Here is a 19,405-nt window from a genome sequence, read left to right as displayed (position 1 = left end):
CAATGTGTGGATATGAACAAGTTGCTTCCTCCCTGGAACTCAAGTACTTCATCCATAAAATGATGGAATTGGACTAAATGGTCTCCAAGTTCCCTCCCAATTCCTATCCCTCCCCCAGTTCCTAATGGGTCTTCCCAATCTAAAATTCCATATTCTATTTTCTTCTTATAAAGATATATTTATTGACATCTTTTATCCTTACATCAGTCATCTCACCTCCTCCACCCCAATAGTAATTGTTAGCATTTTAAGGTTTGCAAAGCACTTTACATGTCCTCATGCTTGAACCCCATAAACCCACTGTGAGGTAGGTACTACTATTGTCCACAGTCTACAAATGAGGAAACTAGGACTGAGAAAGGTTGAGTGATGTACCCAGGGTCACACAGCTAGTAAGTGTAAGAGGCAGGATTCAAACTCAGGCGTCTTCTTGACTTTCAGTTCAACACTACCCATTTGACACCTTGCTACCAATTGAAAACTCTCAGGTGACAAAGATAAACATTAAGCAAAACTAGTAGATATAGTGACATTATTTTATTCTGGTAGCCTCCTATTTTTCTACTGTGAGGAAGGAAGTATGATTAATTATCTTTTCTCCGGGATCTTCATTGATTTTTCATTACTAAGAGTTCAACAGCTTTTTAGTGATCTTTTTCCCTCCACTTACCTTTTGATAGTCTTGGTCCCACTTATTTCTCTGTGTATCAGTTCAGTCAGATTTTCCCATGTTTCTCTGGATTTTTCCTATTCATCATATCATTCTGCAAAGTAATATCCCATTTTATTCATGTATCACTGCTTTTCCATTCATTCCCCAATTGATGGGAACCCATTATGTTTCCAGCTCTTTATTACCACCAAGACAGCTGCTATGAATATTTTGGTATATCTGAAACTTTTGTTTTTTATCTTTGACTTCCTTGAGGCATATGCCCATAGTCAGATGGGTAGATCTAAACATATATGTGCTCTAATCACTTTCCTTTCATTATCCCAAATTAAAACCCAGAATGGTTGGACCATTATACTTTGCCAGTAAGGTATCCATGTGCCTGTCTTCCCATAATCTCTCTAATATTCACCATTCTAATTTTTTGGTATTATCTCTGCCAATCTGCATGATGTGAGATAAACCCTGAGAGATGCTTTGATTTTCATTTCTCTAACAGAAATTTGGAGCATGTGTATATGTTGTCATTTATAGTTTGTAATTTTTCTTTTGAAAATTATTTATTTGAAGATAGGTAGAGAGGTGGCAGATTATAGGGAAAGAACACAGTAGATATTATTGAGCTTGATTACTGTTTCGGTTGGTTTTACTTAAGTATTTTTTTTCTTTTTTATCAGTTGAATTCTCTGTACTTGGGATGGCTGTCTATGGGATAGAAGAAAGCTATCTTATGAAATTAAGGTAATGTAAAAAAATGACATAAAATTTTTAAATTAAGCTATTTGTTCATGTACTTTGACCACTTATAATAACAATAATAAGTTAACATTTATGTAGCACTTTGAGGTTTGTGATTGCTTTACATATACTATCTTATTTGATTCTCACAACAACCCTGTGAGGTATGTACTATTATTTTTCCCATTTTACAGATGAGGGAACTGAGGCTGAGATAAATGATTTGCCTAGGTTATGCAGCTAAGAAGTGTTGGAGGTAAGATTTAAACCCAGATCTTCCTGTTTCCAAGCCCAGATCTCTTAGTCATTATGTTGATCTGTCACCAATATTAGGGAATAGTTTTTAAGTGTTGCATATTTGTGTCAATTCCCTACATATTTTGGCTATCTGACAATATTCCATGTTCTCTGGTTCCATCTATCTCTAACATTCTGTGTTCTGTGGCTTTTTCTAGGTATGGTATGTTGTGTTTTAAGGTCCTTTCTTCTCTAACATCTCATGTGCCATGTTCTAAGATCTCTTCCAACCCTGTCCACTGTCTTCGGTCCTCTAGGTCCCTTCTAACCCTGACAGTCAATTTCCTATATTTTATGGGAGCAAAACAAATTTGATGAACCAGTTTAGAAGTTGCTACCTACTCCCAATTCTGGATGATAATAACAATGATATTTCATTTTTCTATAGTGCTTTAATGTTTAAAGTATTTGCCTCACTGCCATATTATGAGTTAGGCATTATAGATTTGTCTTCTTCTTCTCATTTGACAGATAGACTGAGAGACTTGCCCAAGATCATATACCTAGATAAGTGGAACAGTTGGGATCTCTTGTGACTTCAAGTATCATTTTTCCCCACTATGCCATGCTGTCCCTGAATATCTTTGTAACTCCTCAGTAGTCATCTTGGCCATCAGAGTGAATACAATTTACTGAGCAATCCCTGATGATGATTTTCCCAGATGTGCCATAAACATACTACTGAACCCATGTTTACCCGACAGGAAGTAGCCTTGGATAAGTTCCACAGGCCAAGCAATTTAAGCTACTCTTAATAACATTTCTGAATAAGAAGGATTTTTTTTTCCTTCTTTGCTGAAGGGCAAGATTAAATTGCTTTTGTCTCCAGAGCCTATGAATCTTATTGTTTCTTCTAAACTCTACAGTATTTTCCCTTTAATTTTTTCTCATCAACTACCATACTCAGAGCATCCCCTCCTGGCAATGTAAAGGGCCCTTTCCTGAGGAACAGTTGGATTTAGCACTCATGAGTATGCCTGGGAGGGCATGCCAGGTATATCTGTATACTTGTAGACTCTTCCCTTCTTCTTTGCCTTCTGGTTGGCCTATGCTAGTACTGCCTACTCACTGTGAGGCACCCAAGCATAACTCAAAGGCTTTACTGCAAGTCCCACTAAGTTGAAAACAATGGTATTTAGGAAAAAAAATGCATGCTGATTAGGAGTTAGATGACCAGGGTAGTAGAGCAGAAAGAGTTCTGACTCTGGGGTAAGAGGTCCTGTGTCCAAATCTTGCCTTTGAAGCTTATTACCTATGTGACCTTGGACAAGTCATTTAACATCCCTGAGCCTGTTTCCTCATCTGCAAAATAAGAGAATTGAACTAGTATAACTTTCTCTATCTAGCTGTGTCACCTGTCTGAGTCTGTTTCCTCATATACAATAGGGACAATACATGCCCTGCTTCTCTCACAGCATTATTGGATGAGGGTCAGATGAGATCAAAGAATTTAAAGCTGGAAGAGAACTTAAAGTTCATCTAGCTCAGTCTTCTCATATAAACATGAGACATAACATATATAAACATATGAGACATATAACATATAAAGGGAGGAAAGGACTTAACTACAGACTCACCCAAGTATGAAGTAGAAGAGTCAAGATTCAAACTCATGTCCTCTGATTCCCAAATCCATGGCCCTTTCCAATGTACCACGCTGCCTCTCCCTGACGCTAGTGAAAATTCTGTTAGAATAAAGTGTTATATGATCGTAAGCCACTGTTAAAAGTACTGTTATTACTTGCCTGAAGGTCTAGTTCTTACCCCTATTCTGTAAAGACCTAATCTCTTGCTTTTCCTGCCCAGGTGAGCTGAACTTTTCTTCTGTTCTATTTTGGTTAGCTTTGATAGGGCTATGCAACCTAATCTAAGGTCTCCCAACCTACTGGGGTCATTTTTTCCCTGGGTCTTATGTGCAAACAAACTACTCTCTCTCTCTCTCTCTCTCTCTCTCTCTCTCTCTCTCTCTCTCTCTCTCTCTCTCTCTCTCTCTCATCTCTTCTCCTTAATTATCATAGTTAAGTATATTTTTCCAAAGACCTACCCTAGAAATCATTACCACTATTAAAACCCACACACACCAATTTCCATGAGTTGAACTAAGATTTTCTTCCTTTTTTGTCCCCCAAAACGACACCCAGAGAGACTCATAAAGAGAGCCCCGCCTCCCGAAGTTTTGTGACAAATTAAGCAATGGTCAAAAATGTTTGGGCAGAATAAAGTTTGGGAAGCCATGATTCTATCTTTCCTTTAATTATCTTTCTGTATCATTGCAAAGGTCTAAGAGTCTCGGTCAAAAGGCCAAAGAGTCTTGTTAGAATAAAGCAAAATCCTCACTATTTCTATTTCTGATAAAATTAATATTCAGTTGCTCTTTTGAATTCATCTCCTGATTCATCCTCACACATCCCTGAGATAATAGCAATTAAACATCTGGGTAAAGGAAAGAGTTTGCTATACTCCCCAAATACTAATAGAAAAGCAAAGTTTCCCAAAGTGAAATCATTCTTTGCTTGGGGGAAGGAGAACGAATTAACATGAATTCCAGATTTGAGGAAAGTAAGTGGGAGTTGATTTCAGATAATGTGGCACTATGTAGCTCCTTGTAAAAATTAATCTCCACTAGGGCAAATTGGCAGACTTGAAAACTCACTGAACTTTTGCAGAGTTGCCAGGAACCTGCATAAAAAAAAGAAAGAAAAAAAAAAAAAGAAAAACTCTCCATTGTTCATCTTTAGTATCCAATATCAAGAGAGCTGTCCTTGCAAAAAGGGCCCTGTGACTTTGAACATAGCACTTTTCTCTAAAAGAACTAAAGTTCATTCTCCATAAAATGAAGGGCTAGTGGACTAGATGATCTCTTCACTCTTGAACATTCTAAGTTCTAAGGGCCCTTCCAGAGATAATAGTCTATATTCTCTGGGTAGATCATGTGAATGGGTGTGAATGAGTGCAAATAGGTGTAAATGGTTCAGTCCCCTTAGCTCCACCCAGAAGTTTGGGCAACTTAACAAAGTCAAAGGTAAAATCTCTTTGAGACTTAAAGTATCCTTGATAGGAACACTCTCTCTGACACCAAATTTGGGACATAGGTCACTCATGTTTTAAGCAAGGATGGCTGAGCTTAGATCCAGGAAGACCTGGAATGAGTCCTTTCTCAGACACTTATGGGGGGTAACAATAGCACATACCTCAGGGAGCTGTGACTTTTTAAACTTAAAGGAGCTATTTTTATTATTCCTATTGTGCCTCCCACCCAAAACACACCCCTTTCCCAAATTTATTCACTTCCATTGATAGTACCATTATCCTTCCAGTCGGCCAGGTTTGCAATCTTGGAGTTATTCACAATTCCCAGCTTTGCAGGTTTGAGTTATTCTTAACTCCTTCCTCTCCTTGAACCCACATGCCAATAAACTGTTGATCAGTTTTCCACAACATCTTTCTTTCTCCAAGCAATCTACCATAGTTCAGACTTTTATTACTTCTTCAGTACCTCTTGCTTAGACTATTCCAGTACATTCCTAATTGGTCTTAGAGAGTACCCTCTTTCAATTGAATGATAAAGTCAGATGCCAGATTGCAAGAGATTCAAAAGTGAACCAGAGGAAAGGGAGTAAAGACAAAGAGTACAGATAGCTTTTTCTAGGAATTTGTCAATGAAATGCTGGAGAGATACAGGATGATAGGGTCAAGTGAGGGTTTTTTTAAAGGACTGGAATATCTGTAGGCTGTAAAAAAGGAAGCAGTTGATAGGGAAAGATTGAAGATTATTGAGGACTGATGATTGCAAGGAATGGGATCAAAAGTCCCAATAGAGGAAATGACCTTGACCAGAATAAGGTCCATCATTTTTATCACAGAATAGACTGAGGAGAGAATGGGGGAAATTTCAAATGCTTTGTGCACTTTGCTATGTGCTTTGTGCAAAACAGAAATAAAGGACATTAAAAACAAAGACATAAGTAAAAACATGGAGGCAGAAGAGCATGAGACATGTTTTGAGATAAGTGAGTAATTTAGTTCATTTTTTAAAAATGCAGGGAAAGAAGTGGAAGATAACATCTGAAAAGGTAGGCTGAGGCCCGATTATGGAAAGCCTCAAATACCAAACTAATGAGTTTGGACTTTGTGTTTTAGTCTGGAGAGAGGCACTGAAGTATTGGAGCACAAGAGTGATCAGAGCAGTTCATTCCAAAAGTATAAAGGGCAGCTCTATGAACGATGGATTGAATAGGTGATAAACTAGTTACAGAAATCCAATTTGAAAGTTACTATAATATAGATAATAGAGGTAACAAGAGTCCAAACTAGTGTGGTTTTATTTTCCACTGAACCAATGCTGCTTCTTTCCAAATGGGTGTCTTATACAAATAAATATGTATATAATAGTACTTGCAAGGATCATAGATTTGGAAGAGACTTGAAAGTTTAGGAAGACCAACACCTTCATGCTACGGATAAAGATACTGAGCCCCAGAGAAGTAAAGCAACTTACAGCTAATAATGGCAGATACAGAATTAGAGCCTCTCACTTCAAATCCAGCCCTCTTAACACTGTATCATGCTGTGTGGAGATATCATGCAGTTAGGCTGGTAAAGAGTACATCAATGTGAGAGATATTTTGGAGAGAGGAACAATGGGACTTGACAAATGACTGAATGTTGATGGAGTAAGGAAGGAGAAGTGAGGAGGAGGGTACAGACCAAGATGACTCAGAGGTTAGGCACAGAGGTGGCTGAGAAGACAGTGGTATGCCTGACAGAGATTGGGAAGTGAGGGGGAGGCACACATGTGGAGGGAATGACAACATTTCTGTGCTTTAAGAGTTACAGAGTACTTTCTTCACAACAATCCTATGAGAAAAGAAATATAAAGATTGCTATTCCCATTTTACTAAAAAAGAAACTGAGGAGGAGAAAGATTAAGTTACATGCCCAGCTTGTGTTGAGGCCAGGATTCTTTCCTGACTCTAGGTTCACCACTCTTCCCCAAAACACTGCCTAGTAATATGATAATATTGCTAGGGTTGCATCATAGACATTTCCATTGCTTCTCTCTGTGATGATTCCATACAGTAGCTGAATAAAGCTACCCTAACTCCTTTTCTGAGCACTTTCCCTCAAGATCATTTGTGCCTAAATGTGATTTCTGTAGGAGTCCTGTCCCTGGAAACTTCTCCAGGGAAATACAATACCACCCCAAGTAGCAATGCTGTACTGAACTAGCGAGCATCAGCTGGCTTCTGTTATTGAACAGAATGCTTGCCAATAAGCCCAGGAAGCTTCTGGAATTCATTCTTTCTGTATCTACTTTCCAAAGCAAAAGAAAAAACTTCCACATAGAATATCTGACCATAGTAAAAAAAGAAAAAGAAAAAAGAAAATCCAAAAGAAGACATTTGGAGAAAGAAATAACAACTTTAGATGATAAGTTACAGCGAAAGTTAAATGTCTCCTTCCTCCTCTCTTCTCCAGGCCCTCGCTTTCTACCTTAATATATATTGTGGTAATATATCCTGCATTCCTTTCCATTTCAGCACCAGGGACAGTGGAAGCCTTGCTATGAGAAAATCTCTGAGAGAATAAAAATTAGATAATAATTTAAGGTGACAGGAGCCAGACAGAGGGGGCAGAATTTACATGAGCCCAGCAAAAGCGCAATGGAATTTGGCCACACCACTGAAACCCAAAAGAAAGAAGAAGTTCAGTTGATAGCTTTAAGACACTTCAGTTGTTTCTGGTTACTAGCGCACTGATAAATTTGTATTCATCAATAAGCATTTATGAAGTCCCTACTATGCACCAGATACTATTTTAAGCTCTGAACTTTTTAACACAAAAATTAAACCATTCATGTCCTCAAGGAGCTCACATTCTATTGGGGGAGATAATATGATCTAAGCATGTTTTAAGCACTAGTAGGTTCAAGGGGACTCTCACCAATCAGCATGGCATAGTGGATAGGGGCTGGCTTTTGAGCCAAGAGAGCTGAGGTCAATACATACTGACTGTGTGATTAGTGGAAAGAGTGTGACGAGTCACTTAACCTCTCAGAGAATCAGGCAACTTCCTAAGACTTAAGTAGAGGCAGCATGGTCCTGTGGAAAGATTACTGAGCTTGTAGTGCTGAACTTAGTGTCACCAGAGCTGAGTTCAAATTCCAGCACTGCTACTTGTATGACCCTGGATAAGTCATTTCCCCTTTATGGACCTCAGTTTCTTCATCTATAAAATGAAGGGGTTGAATGAGCTCCCTTCAAGCTCTAGAAGTATAATGATTTTATAAGTTACAGAGAGTTAGCTGGTATGCATTGATGAAAGGAGTTTCCACACTAGGAATTCACCACATAAATAAATGACAGATCTGGACAAGAAAAAAAAGCATAGTTATTTACTGGGCATTATCTATGTGCAAGAGTTCTGATGAAAATCAGGTCACTGTAACCAGATGTCTAGAGAGAAGAAAGTAAGGTTGGTGACTTTGCACAGCCCTCCCTCATTCAAATCAAAGTCAACTGCAAGTCCTGTCATCATCTTGATGTTACAGTCCTCTTCGAGAACAAAGGATAAACACAACCTGTGAGTGAGAAGCAGTCCTCCTTCTCTTTCTCCTCCTCCTACTCCTCTTCTTCTCCTCTCCTCTGGTGTTCTACCCAGAAGAAGGTACACTCCATGCCCAAAAGCTGCCTTTTTTTCCTCTGGGTTTATTGGCTACATTTCTTGCTCAAAGATCAAGTCTTAAACCCAATTCACTCTGGAGCCCGTATATTGGACAAGTGCCCACCCACCTAGCACAGAGTGTATGCAATTACTAAATAGTAATTGTTTCTCTTTTACCCAGGAACCCTGAAGGTCTTTCCCTCCCAGTTTGGTTTTTTTAATTAAAGGGGCCATCCCTTGAGTAACTACTTAAAGAAGCCTATTCATTGAATGGGAGTATCTCACTCAAAGTGAGAATGTGATAAGAACTTAGCCTGAAAGGGCCAGTTATCTTGATGAATATCAGGCCACTGGACCCAGATGGCTCAGGAGAAGAAAGCGAGGTTGGTGACTTTGCACAGCTCTCCCTCACTCAAATCAAAGTCAACTGCAAGTCATGTCATCATCTTTATGTCATAGTACTCTTTGAGAACAAAGGACAAACACAACAATCTATGTGCAAGAAGCATGGGGGAAGAGAGCAGAATGTAAAGGCGATATTATATATTAAACGCTCTCTATCCCCTTCAATAAACATTCATTTATTAGTTCATGGAACATTTGCTAAGTATCTACTATTTAAAATGGTACTGTTTTTTAACATTGGGGAAGATATTGAGAAGAAAAATGCACTGAGACATAAATACAATTCATAGTTTAGGCATAGGGACTGAGCCTGTGAATCCAGTGGTATAAGAAATTTACAGGTAAGGAAATTCCTTCTACTAATGAAGGTTGGTACTTTTCCTGTAATTTATAATCTCATACAGTTGCCAAGTAAAGTGCTTCTCAAAGTGTGGTCTAGTGACTCTGAGGCTTTTTCAGGGAATCTCTGTGGTCAAAATTATTTTCATAAAAATACTAAAACATTTTAATTTATAATATTGGTAAATATTAGTTGTATAACTTACATAAACTAAAGCTCTCAATAGTTTTTAAAAGTGCAAAGGGATCCTCAGACCAAAAGTTTAAAAATTGCTGGCCCAAAGCATTAAGAAGGTAAGTGACTTTCTCAGGGCCCTACAACCAGTATGTGTCAGAGGCAAAGATCTTCTTCATTCTGTCCATTATGTCACACTGACTTAAATATGAACAAATATATATATATATACATATATATATAGTGTGTGTATGTATATATATGTGTATATATATAGTGTAAGAAAAATGTAAAGGGCTATGAGGTCTAGTAAGGAAAAATTGCTTCTACTTCCTTCAAGGACTTTAATCTTTTACAATGTAGGAGACAAAATGCTGTTGGAGTTAGGAAGACCTGAGGTGGAATTTACCTCAATGACTGTATCTGAGCTTCTGTTTCCTCATTTGTAGACTAAGGATAACAATAGCAGCTACCTATTGTGAGGATTCAATGAAATATCTGAAAAGTACTTTACAAACCCAAAAGAAACAGAAATGCTAGATAATTATTATACAAAAAACATGAATCTCTAAACCTCCTATGCCCACCCCAGAGAGATGAGGATAATTCTTGGAGCATAAACCATAATAACGTCACTATCTCTTGACATTTTTCAGAGGTAAGGCAATCTCTTGAAATGAGATACCACGAAATTGTCTACTGAAATAGAGGAGGGGAGAGACTATTTAAGCAGAAAACTCAGGTGTATCACTAATGATGGAAAATATATATTATAGAGTCTATAATATAATAATTACAATATGATATATATTATGTCTCTCTCTATATATATATTATAACTCTATAATATAGACTATTAAGTTGGAAGGAACCTTATTGACCATTTCGTTTATACCCTATCACTTTATAACTAGAGGAACTGAGGTTTAGAGGAGTAAAGTGGCCTGCCTAAGGTTTTACAAGTAGTTAGGACTTCTTCCCCCTTTGATCATCTCTAAGGTCGTTTTCAGATTTAACATTCTGGGTTACAAAGTACCTTCAGCTCTGCCATCCTGTTCTAAAGGTCCTTCTGGCTCAAACATTCTGTGTTCTGAAGCCCTTCCAGATCTAAAATTCTGTTCTGAGATCCCCTCAAACTCGGTGGTTCCTGATCATAATGTATTCTCTTGTAGTAATGTGGTGAAACCAACAAGGGGTGGGGGGTGGTAGCAGGGAGGAGCAACAAAATGATGAGGTTTTCTGAGTCTCTGAAGGGAGAAAAATAAGAAAGATATTAATGCTAAAGTAGTGTGGATGGTCTTTTTTCACTCCCTTGAAAGAATCAAAAGGTTTCAGTGCAGAGTGAAAATTCCTCTCCATTTTAGATGGCAACAAATGAACCTCAACCCCTTGTGAAAAGTAAGTAAAGAGTCTGCCCCAGGACATGTGTAGATTGGGGCACAAAGTTCAGTGACTGATGATCTGAGAATGCCCAGCATGAATAATTTCAGACAAAGCCTTAAGCAAAGACACCACTTAAATGGCTGCTGTAGCAGAAAATCACTCCATTGGCTTGATGTCCTGGGTAAGCAGTTAGCAGGAAGCCTCCAGCAAGGACTTAGGAGATGCTCAGAATGAGGATGGATATAGTTTAGTTTCCCCAGCTCTCCAGAAGGAGTGTTGAAGCAGCTCTCCTGACAATCTGATATGGATTTAATTGGGGGGAAGGAGGGGGAAGTTATCTGTTTAGGAGGGGCAGACCCAGAGGAAGCGAAGCTAATCCATACCAGTGAGATGTATAGGCATAGGAAAGAAAGTCCTAAATCAAAAAAAAAAAAATTACAGATGCAGATTTTATTCAAAAGAACAGAGATGCAGAAGCTAAAATGGTATTGACTATCCCCTTGGTATATTCCCATGGCTGACACTTTGAACAGGTTCTTGTACTTAAAGCTCAAAGGAAATAATTAACAGTATCTTAAGATATCTGGGCAGATATCACTAGAGTATCATTAACCCCATTTTACAGAGGAGAAAACTGAGGCTCAGAAAGAAGTGACTTGTCTATCTTTATAGGGCTAATAAATGACAGGGCTAAAGCTTGAACTTGTGTGTTTTGACTCTATGCTCTTTGTATTGTACTACACTGGGAATCAAAAAAGCTGGCTGGATGCACGGAAGCCTAGAACTAGAAGAGAACTCAAAGGTCACATACTCCAACCTGATAAACTCCAGGTTATTTAAGGACTGATCAGTCATCAGTTTGGGCATTCACACAGACCTAGTATCCACCTCTTCCTTTCTTCTGGCTATTTCATGACTCACTTGACCTTTCAATAGATAGCAAGCAAGAGTTATCACAGAATAATGAATCAGAAGTAAAATGGAACAACATCAAGTCCGGTGTTCTACCCTGTACAGGAATCCACTCTAGCATCACCAAAAGTGGTCATTTAAACCTCTGAACAACTAACAATGGAGAGCTCACTATTTCATAAGCAAATTATTTTGCATCATAGAGACTTTAGAACTAGAAGAAACCCTGGAGTAGGGACTCTTAACCTAGAGTCCACGGATACCTTAGGGGGTCCGTGAACTTGGATAGGAAAATTTTTATAACTGTATTTAAATATAATTTGTTTCCTTTATAACTGTGTGCTTTATTTTATGTATTTAAAAACATTATACTGGGAAGGGTCCATAGGCATCACTGGATTGCCAAAAGGGCCCATGGCATAAGAAAGATCAAGAACTCTTGCCTTGGAGGTTATCCAATCCCTTACCTTCCCCCATTTTAAATATGAAGAAATTAAAGCAGAAAAATGCAATAACATGTGAAAGGCCATACAATTAGCAAAATGGTAAAGCCAGAATTTGAAGTCAGAGTCTCAAATTCCAGATTTCATGCTGCCTCCTACTGTCAGACAGCTTTCAACTCCCATCTCTTCCATTAATTCACTTTATTACCCTGGTCAGGTCTCTTCATCTCATCTCTAAAATGATAGATGACCTATTTTCTTAAGATATTTTCCATGAATCTACATTCTATTCTAAGGTTCTTTCCAATTCAGACATTTCGTGTTCTAGTCCTGGCTGCAAATAAGAAGAAAAGTCATTTTTTTTATTATGACATTCACAGGAAAGAAAATAAGTTAGGCTTTTGAGCTGTCCTTGGGGACCCAAGTAACAGGCATGAATTCCTCTTAAGCTTCTAGGAGACTGAGTTAGGAAGATGTTTTGAGAAATTGTGGGAGGGGGGTTTGGGCTGAATATAAAGATGAATTTCCTAATGATTAGAACTGGCCAACAAGAGAATGAGTTGCTATGCGAAATGAAGTTTCCATCACTGAAATTGTTCAAGGAGAGACCAAATGACCATGTGTTATGGATGTGATAAAGTGGATTAATTCTGCTTTGGTTTCTAATCAAGTGTTCTTACTTTCCAAGGGAACCTCAGGGTCTACGAGGAAACCTCCATGGTTTCACTCCTCCAGAAGGAAACTATCATCCTTCAAATGCCATGACCCAATTTACCTATTATGACAGTTCCTGGGCCTTTGACTACCCTCTTCCATGCTTTGGCAAAAATACTGAAGAGTGTTACCCAGAAGCCATACTGTTGAATATTAATGAGGAAAATCTATAGTTCTGTAGAGAAGCCAAAACAAAAATGTGAAAGTGTAGCTCTTTAAAACTGCAAAATATTAGAGTTATTTAACACAAAAAAATATACAATGATCCAAGATAAGTGTCCTCACTCACATCTGGAATATGTTCATTTCAGCAAGTATCCCAGCATGGAGAGGTCTCCGAATTGGGCACCTAGAATATCAAATGAGGAATTTTAAAACTTTAAAGAAATACAGAACTTCAAATAAAGAACTAGAACTGGAAGGGAGCTTAAAACACAAGAAATCAAAACAAACAGGACCTCTGGGCATAGAATGCCAGAGTGGGAAGGAATCTTAGGGAAAAGAATACAAAATATTAGAATTTGAAGAAGTCAGATTACAACCTCTTTGGTTTACAAATTAAGAAAATGAGCCTCAGGGAGGGGAAATGACTTTCTCAGGTTACCCAGAGAATCACTGGCAGAACTAAGACTAGAACCCAAGGATTTCATTGGGCTTTGCAAAGAAGTATATACAAAGTTAGCACAGTAAGAACAGCAGGTAAGTGAAAAGGTTGATGGCACTCTCTTATAGTACAGAGTCCAGGAAAAAGTGAGCTCAAGCTCAGGGACTATGTGTAGCAAAGGGGTAACCCAGATCCTGGAAATCCTTTCACTGGAGTCCTTGACATATTCTCTTTAGGTAGGTTTTGTTTTCTTGCTAGGATCTTTGTTGATCATTGAATCTTCATCCAGTCTGTTTTTGACTACTAATAAAGACACGGCTATCAGCTGTTTGTGGGATGCTGCTAGAGTTTGCCAATAAAAAGATGGGAAATCCAAAATCCGCCAGCCCCTGTGAACCTCACAGGGTCCTTCTCCATCCGATGGGGAATAGAGCCAAGCCAAAGCATTCTCTTCCCCCATCAAAAGATTCCTTCTTAAAGGTGACTCTTCTTTGCCACCAGATATTCATGTCTCCAGTTTCAACTGACTGGATGGTTTTAAACAGGCTTCAGATGGTATGGACAAGTCCATATCCAAATCCAAAAAAGTTTCTTTGTTGCAACTAGGTCATGTCCACATTTAGTGAACAAGTGATACATGTTCCCAATTAATAAATGTATGAGGTTAAAAAAACTACAAAATGAAATACAAAATAAACACATAGTGATTTTGATAATGGGGGTGCTAACAACTGAGGGAAATGGGAAAGATCTCTTGAAGGAAATGATGCTTCCATTGAATTTAAAAGTGAGCTAGGGGTTCCAAGAGGGAAAGGTGAAGGAGAAAAATTCCTAATATAGGAGACAGACTATGCTAAGGCACAGAGAGGAGTGGTAGAATGTCATGTATAGGAAATAACACACAGGCTAATTTGGCTGGATCAAATACATGACGGGAAGTAGTACATAATCAATCTGTAAATGTAGGTTGCAATCATATTATGATCATATTAAGTGCCAAGTAGAGAAGTTAATATTTTTCCTAAAGATAATAAGGAGTTCTTAAAGCTTCTTGAGCAGGAAAGTGACATGATCAGATGTGCTTCTGAAAAATTATTGCAGTAGCTAGGTGAAGGCAAGATTGGTAGGAGAAGAGACTGGAGAAAGGGAGAGAAATTAGGAAGTAATTACAATAGTCTATTAAAGAGAAAATGGTTGCTTGGACTTGGGTAGTTGTATAGCATCAAGACTTGGCAAATGATGAGGTGTGAATGAGAGAGAAGCATTAAGTATGACCTCAAGGTTCTGAACCCACATGCCTTTAACAGAAATTGGAAAGTTTAGAGGGAAAGATGAAAAGTTCAGTTTGGGACATGGTGAGTTTGAGATGCACATGGGACGGATACCTGAGTGGATTTGTTTAGTGGGAGCTTAAAGCTGTGGGACTGGAGCTCAGGAGAGATGAAAGCTGGCTATGGAGATTTAGGAGATTTATCTGCATGGAGATAATAGTTGAATCCATGAGAACTGATCACCAAAAGAGAGAGAGGAAAGAAGAGAGAGCCTAGGACTGAGTCCTGTGGAAGTGCTTAATAATCTGTAGAACAGACAACATCAGAGCTAGAAGGGACTTTAGAACATAGAATTTCATACCTGGAAGGGACCTTAGAACACAGATGTCAGAGCTAGAAGAGATCTGGGAACACAGAATATCAACGCTAGAAAGGACTTTAAAACAGAGAATGTTTGAATGGTGAGGGATGCTAGGCTAGAAATTGTTAGAGCTGGAAGGGACTTTTAGAAAGTTATGGATGGAAAGGGTTGATAATAAGATAGAATACTGGTGCAGAAAGCACCCTGAAGATGGTCTAAATCAAACCATTTCATTTTGCAAATTACTATAGGCTGAAACAGAGTCACAGAGGGGAATTATCAATCTGCCTCTCCTAACCTCCACTCGGGATTTCTGACTTTTACCTCTCCTCATGGGAGGGAGAAATCCTTTTTTATTTAATTGTCTCTGAGATTTAGGCTGAGACTTTGAAGGCAGGATAGTCTATAACTGAGGATCTAAGATTATTTGGGTCCCAATTAACATAGAAAATGTAACACAGAATGGTAAAGTTGACTGGGAGCTTAGAAGCAGCATGTTGTAGAAGAGATATGGGATTGGAGTAAGAAGACCTAGGTTTGGACCCTAGCTCTTCCTCTCAGTTGCTGTAGGAGCTTGGGCAAATCACTTAACTTTTTAAGGTCTCATTTTTCTTGATTTCTAAAATGAGAGAATTGGAAAAAATGGTATCTACAAAGGTTCTAATATTCTGCACTATGAGTTGTACACAACTCAGTGTTAGAACTGGAAGTATACTTAGAACATAGGAGATGAAAGAGGTCTTAGAAATCATCTAGACTAAATCCTGTATGTTATAGATGAGTAAACTGGGACCTAGAAAGGGGAAGAAAGTTGTCCAAGATTCCTTAGTTTGGTGGCATTGCCAGGACCAGAGCCCAGGGCTCCCAGGGGAATGTTCTTTCCCCCATATTCAAATGGAAGTAAAGTGGGAAGTCTCAACCCAACACTTGAAGAGAACCAAGAATTCATGTGATTGATCAAAGTCCCATCCACTTGACTGTGAAAAGTGAATCTCACAGACAGAAGGAAACCCACAACTGTAGGTGGGTTTCATTAAGGAGCTCAGCCCCAATCCTGACTTAACTTGTAATTAGGATAATTTCAAGCTGTGGGCTCCTGAATCATTTGGGTAATGGCCCAAGTACACTGGTAGAGTGACAACTTACAGAAGTTGTTTTTCAACCTTAGCTGGGTCAGTTCCAACCTACTGGCTATGTTCCAAGTCCTTTCATACAGGGAAAAATTACCCTTGTAAAGGGATGCTCTAAGTGAATGTTGAAAACTTCCTTTACACGTAATTAGAAAACAAATAAAATACTATTAAAAAAAAAAAAGGATGCTTCAGATTAGAACAAAGATGTCAGATATTACAGGCCTACCAAGAGTGGCCCACACCAGATTAAAATGTCATTGGGAAATACTTAATAAAATAAATAAAAATACAATTAAACATACGTATATTATATTTTTAAAACTAAGTCAATAAGCAGCCCACAGGGATCCTTATGTATGGTTTAGTGGTCCCTGTTTCTATTTGAGTTTGACACTTCTAGTATAGAACAGTTCCTACACTCCAAGTAATCCAACTTTCTGAGCTCAGTCAGGTGATAGGTGGGGTGAGGAAGGAGGTGAAGTCAAAGGTGGAGACTTCTGTGAGATTACTTAGCATCATTACAGCTAGAGTAGAGCCGGAATCGACCTTATATTACTCAACCCCCTCACTTTACCAGTGAGGAAACAATTTTAGAGAGTGGAAGCAACTTTCCCAATATCATGTAACAGGTTGTTGGCAAAGTCAGAACTAGGACCCAAAGCTTCTGACTTTTAATCTTTTCGCTCCATGACTGATATGACCTCTCATTTAATCCATTTTTAGGACCCTCTGGCTATGGTTCACAAGACTAGATCTCCTGGGAAGGCAGCCAAGAGTCACTTGGCCTGGGTAGAGCTGGAGTAGCTCTTAGGCAGATGCCAAAATAGCTTCTCCCTCGGGAGAAGGTAGCCTCCCACGGTAATTGTCTCACGAATGGCTCCCGGAGTGAGTGTGTCTTTCACAAAAGGGTTACAGTTAAAATTGACCTTAGTCATGAATCACACTGTCAGTTTCCCAGGAAGTTTTTGCAAGTGCTGCTATATATACATGTATATTTATGTAATATGCACATTTAGAGAGAGCATACATACAGCTGGTGAAAATGGGCATCAGGAGACCCAAGATATTTTCCTGGAATTGGGGCTCACTCCTCTCTCTCTCTCTCTCTCTCTCCCCCCCCCCCCCATATCTAATCTGTTGCCAAGGACTGTCAATTTTACCTTCCTGACGTCTCTCCCATACATCCCCTTCTCTCTTGTCATTGCTGCCACCGGATGCACTCTGATGCAAATTATCATCACCAAATGTCTGATGGGGCAAACAAAATGCAACATCATAGACTAGCACACTGGCATGCTGCTGGATCTCCCTGCCTTGTCTTTCTCCACTCCAGGCCATTTTCCACTCAGTTGTCAACTCATTTTCCTACAGCTTTCCAAAAGCATAGGTCTTACCTCTTACCATGTTATTCTTCAGTTCAATAAACTCCAATAGTTCCCTACTGCTTCAAAAGCTTCTGTTTGGTACCCTTTGTAAGCTGGACCCCTCCCCTACTTTTCCAATCATCTTATACCTTACCCCTCACTCTCATCCCCCATAAATATTCTTCAATCTGCTGACACCAGCCTCCCGACTATTCCTCTAACAGGATACTCCATCTCCAGACTTCAGGCATTTTCACTTGCTATCTTCCATGTCTGCGATACTCTCCCTTCTCATTTCTGTCTCCTGGCTTCCTTCAAATCCCATTTAAAATTCTACCTGCTACTGGAAAACCCTCCTATTCCCCTTAATTTTAGTACCCTCCCTCTTGATTATCTCCAATCTACCCTTTATGTGACTTGTATGCACACACTTGCTTGCATGTTGTCTTCCTTATCAGCCTGTGAACTCCTTGAAACCAGAAGTTGTCTTTTGGCTTTCTTTATGTCCTCAGTGCTAAACAGGTACCTGGCACACAGTACGTGCTTAATAAATGCTTAGTGACTGATTGACCCTGAACAAATCACCATCTATACAGAGGGCTTTCTATGTGCCAGCCATTCTGCTAAGCATTTTACAAATATTATCTCATTTCACCCTCACAACAACCCTGGGAGGTAGGTGTTATTATTACCCCAATTTTATAGATAAGGAAACTGAGGCAAACACAGGTTAAGTGATTTATTGAAGGTCACATAGCTAGTATCTGAGGCTGGTTAGAGGGAAAAGACCTATCAGAACAAAAATATTAATAGTAGCACTTTTTGTTGTAGCAAAAAACTAGAAATAAAGTTAGTACCCATCAGTTTGGGAGTGGCTAAACAAATTATGGTATACGAATGTAATGTAATATTATTGCACCATAAGAAATGAAGAAAGTATCAGAGTAAGAAAAAACCAGGAAGATATGCATGAATTGATGCAAATTGACGTGAACAGAACAAGAACAATGATTACAATTTATGTAGTGACTACAAAAGGAAAACTGTGAAAGACTTGAATAGCTCTGATCAATGTAGTGACCAGCCACAACTCCAAAAGACTAATGATGAGTCATGCTTCTCTCTACATCTTCACAGAGAGGTGACAGACTAGAGATGCAGAATGAGACATACACTTTCAGAGAGGGTCAGATGTGTTGGGGTTGACTATAGCTTGACTAGAGTTGTTTTTCACAAGGGAAAGCTTTTTATTTTATAATTGGGGGGATTATAAGGAGAAGCAAAGGAGGGGAGGTTACTGGTAAAAATAAGAAAAAGAGTATCAATGAAAGATTTTTAAAATACACAGAAGAAAGTAGAAGAAAGTTCAGAAGGAGTCATAGACAAAAGAAAAAATACTGGAACTACTATGTTAATTATACATACACATACATTTTATATACATTTTGTGTGTGTGTATATATATATGAAAAGAAAGCTGTACACAATAAAATTCCACAGTTCTGTATACAATCCTCTTTTTCTATTCTTTGTATTAAGAAATGTTCACTTATTATTTGTCAAGTTCATAAAAATAAAGAATAACATTTTTTTCATTGAAAAATAAATCTATGCAGATATAACAGAATCCCAGGATCTCAGGAGTGGAAAGGGCCTATACATGAATAAGACTTTCCTCTTTAATACCCCTGAATAGAGCTGTATCTCAGGTGGGAGACCAGGGCTTTGAACCATGGTACTTGAATGTAGAGGGGAATCAGTACAATCAATTATATATATAGATATATACATACACATACATACATTATACATATACACGTATATACATTTTTTTCCCTAGGGGTATGCTTCATCCTCTTGGATGTTAGCACCAGCCTCTGATTCCTGACCCCCCTCATCACCGTCATCTCCCTAGTGCCCCAGGTATACT

At 38.6% G+C, this 19,405-nt stretch overlaps 1 protein-coding gene across 10 annotated transcripts in view; it reads right to left on the bottom strand.

Moving 5' to 3' along the window:
• The window catches only part of PDYN (prodynorphin), a 106,794-nt gene that overhangs the window by 23,687 nt on the left and 63,702 nt on the right, over positions 1-19,405 (bottom strand). For 9 of the 10 annotated variants that reach the window (XM_072632405.1, XM_072632406.1, XM_072632407.1 and 6 more), the window contains exons 3-5: positions 13,032-13,091; positions 3,286-3,393; positions 671-764 (exon numbers count right to left, since the gene is read on the bottom strand). The gene's annotated coding sequence lies outside the window, so the exon portion shown is untranslated. The remainder of the gene's footprint in view (positions 1-670; positions 765-3,285; positions 3,394-13,031; positions 13,092-19,405) is intronic. The other variant, XM_072632404.1, reaches the window with a different exon arrangement.

The sequence above is a fragment of the Notamacropus eugenii genome, chromosome 1 (assembly GCF_028372415.1).
Source record: "Notamacropus eugenii isolate mMacEug1 chromosome 1, mMacEug1.pri_v2, whole genome shotgun sequence".
NCBI classification, from domain to species: domain Eukaryota; kingdom Metazoa; phylum Chordata; class Mammalia; order Diprotodontia; family Macropodidae; genus Notamacropus; species Notamacropus eugenii.
This window is presented reverse-complemented; position numbering and strand designations above follow the sequence as displayed.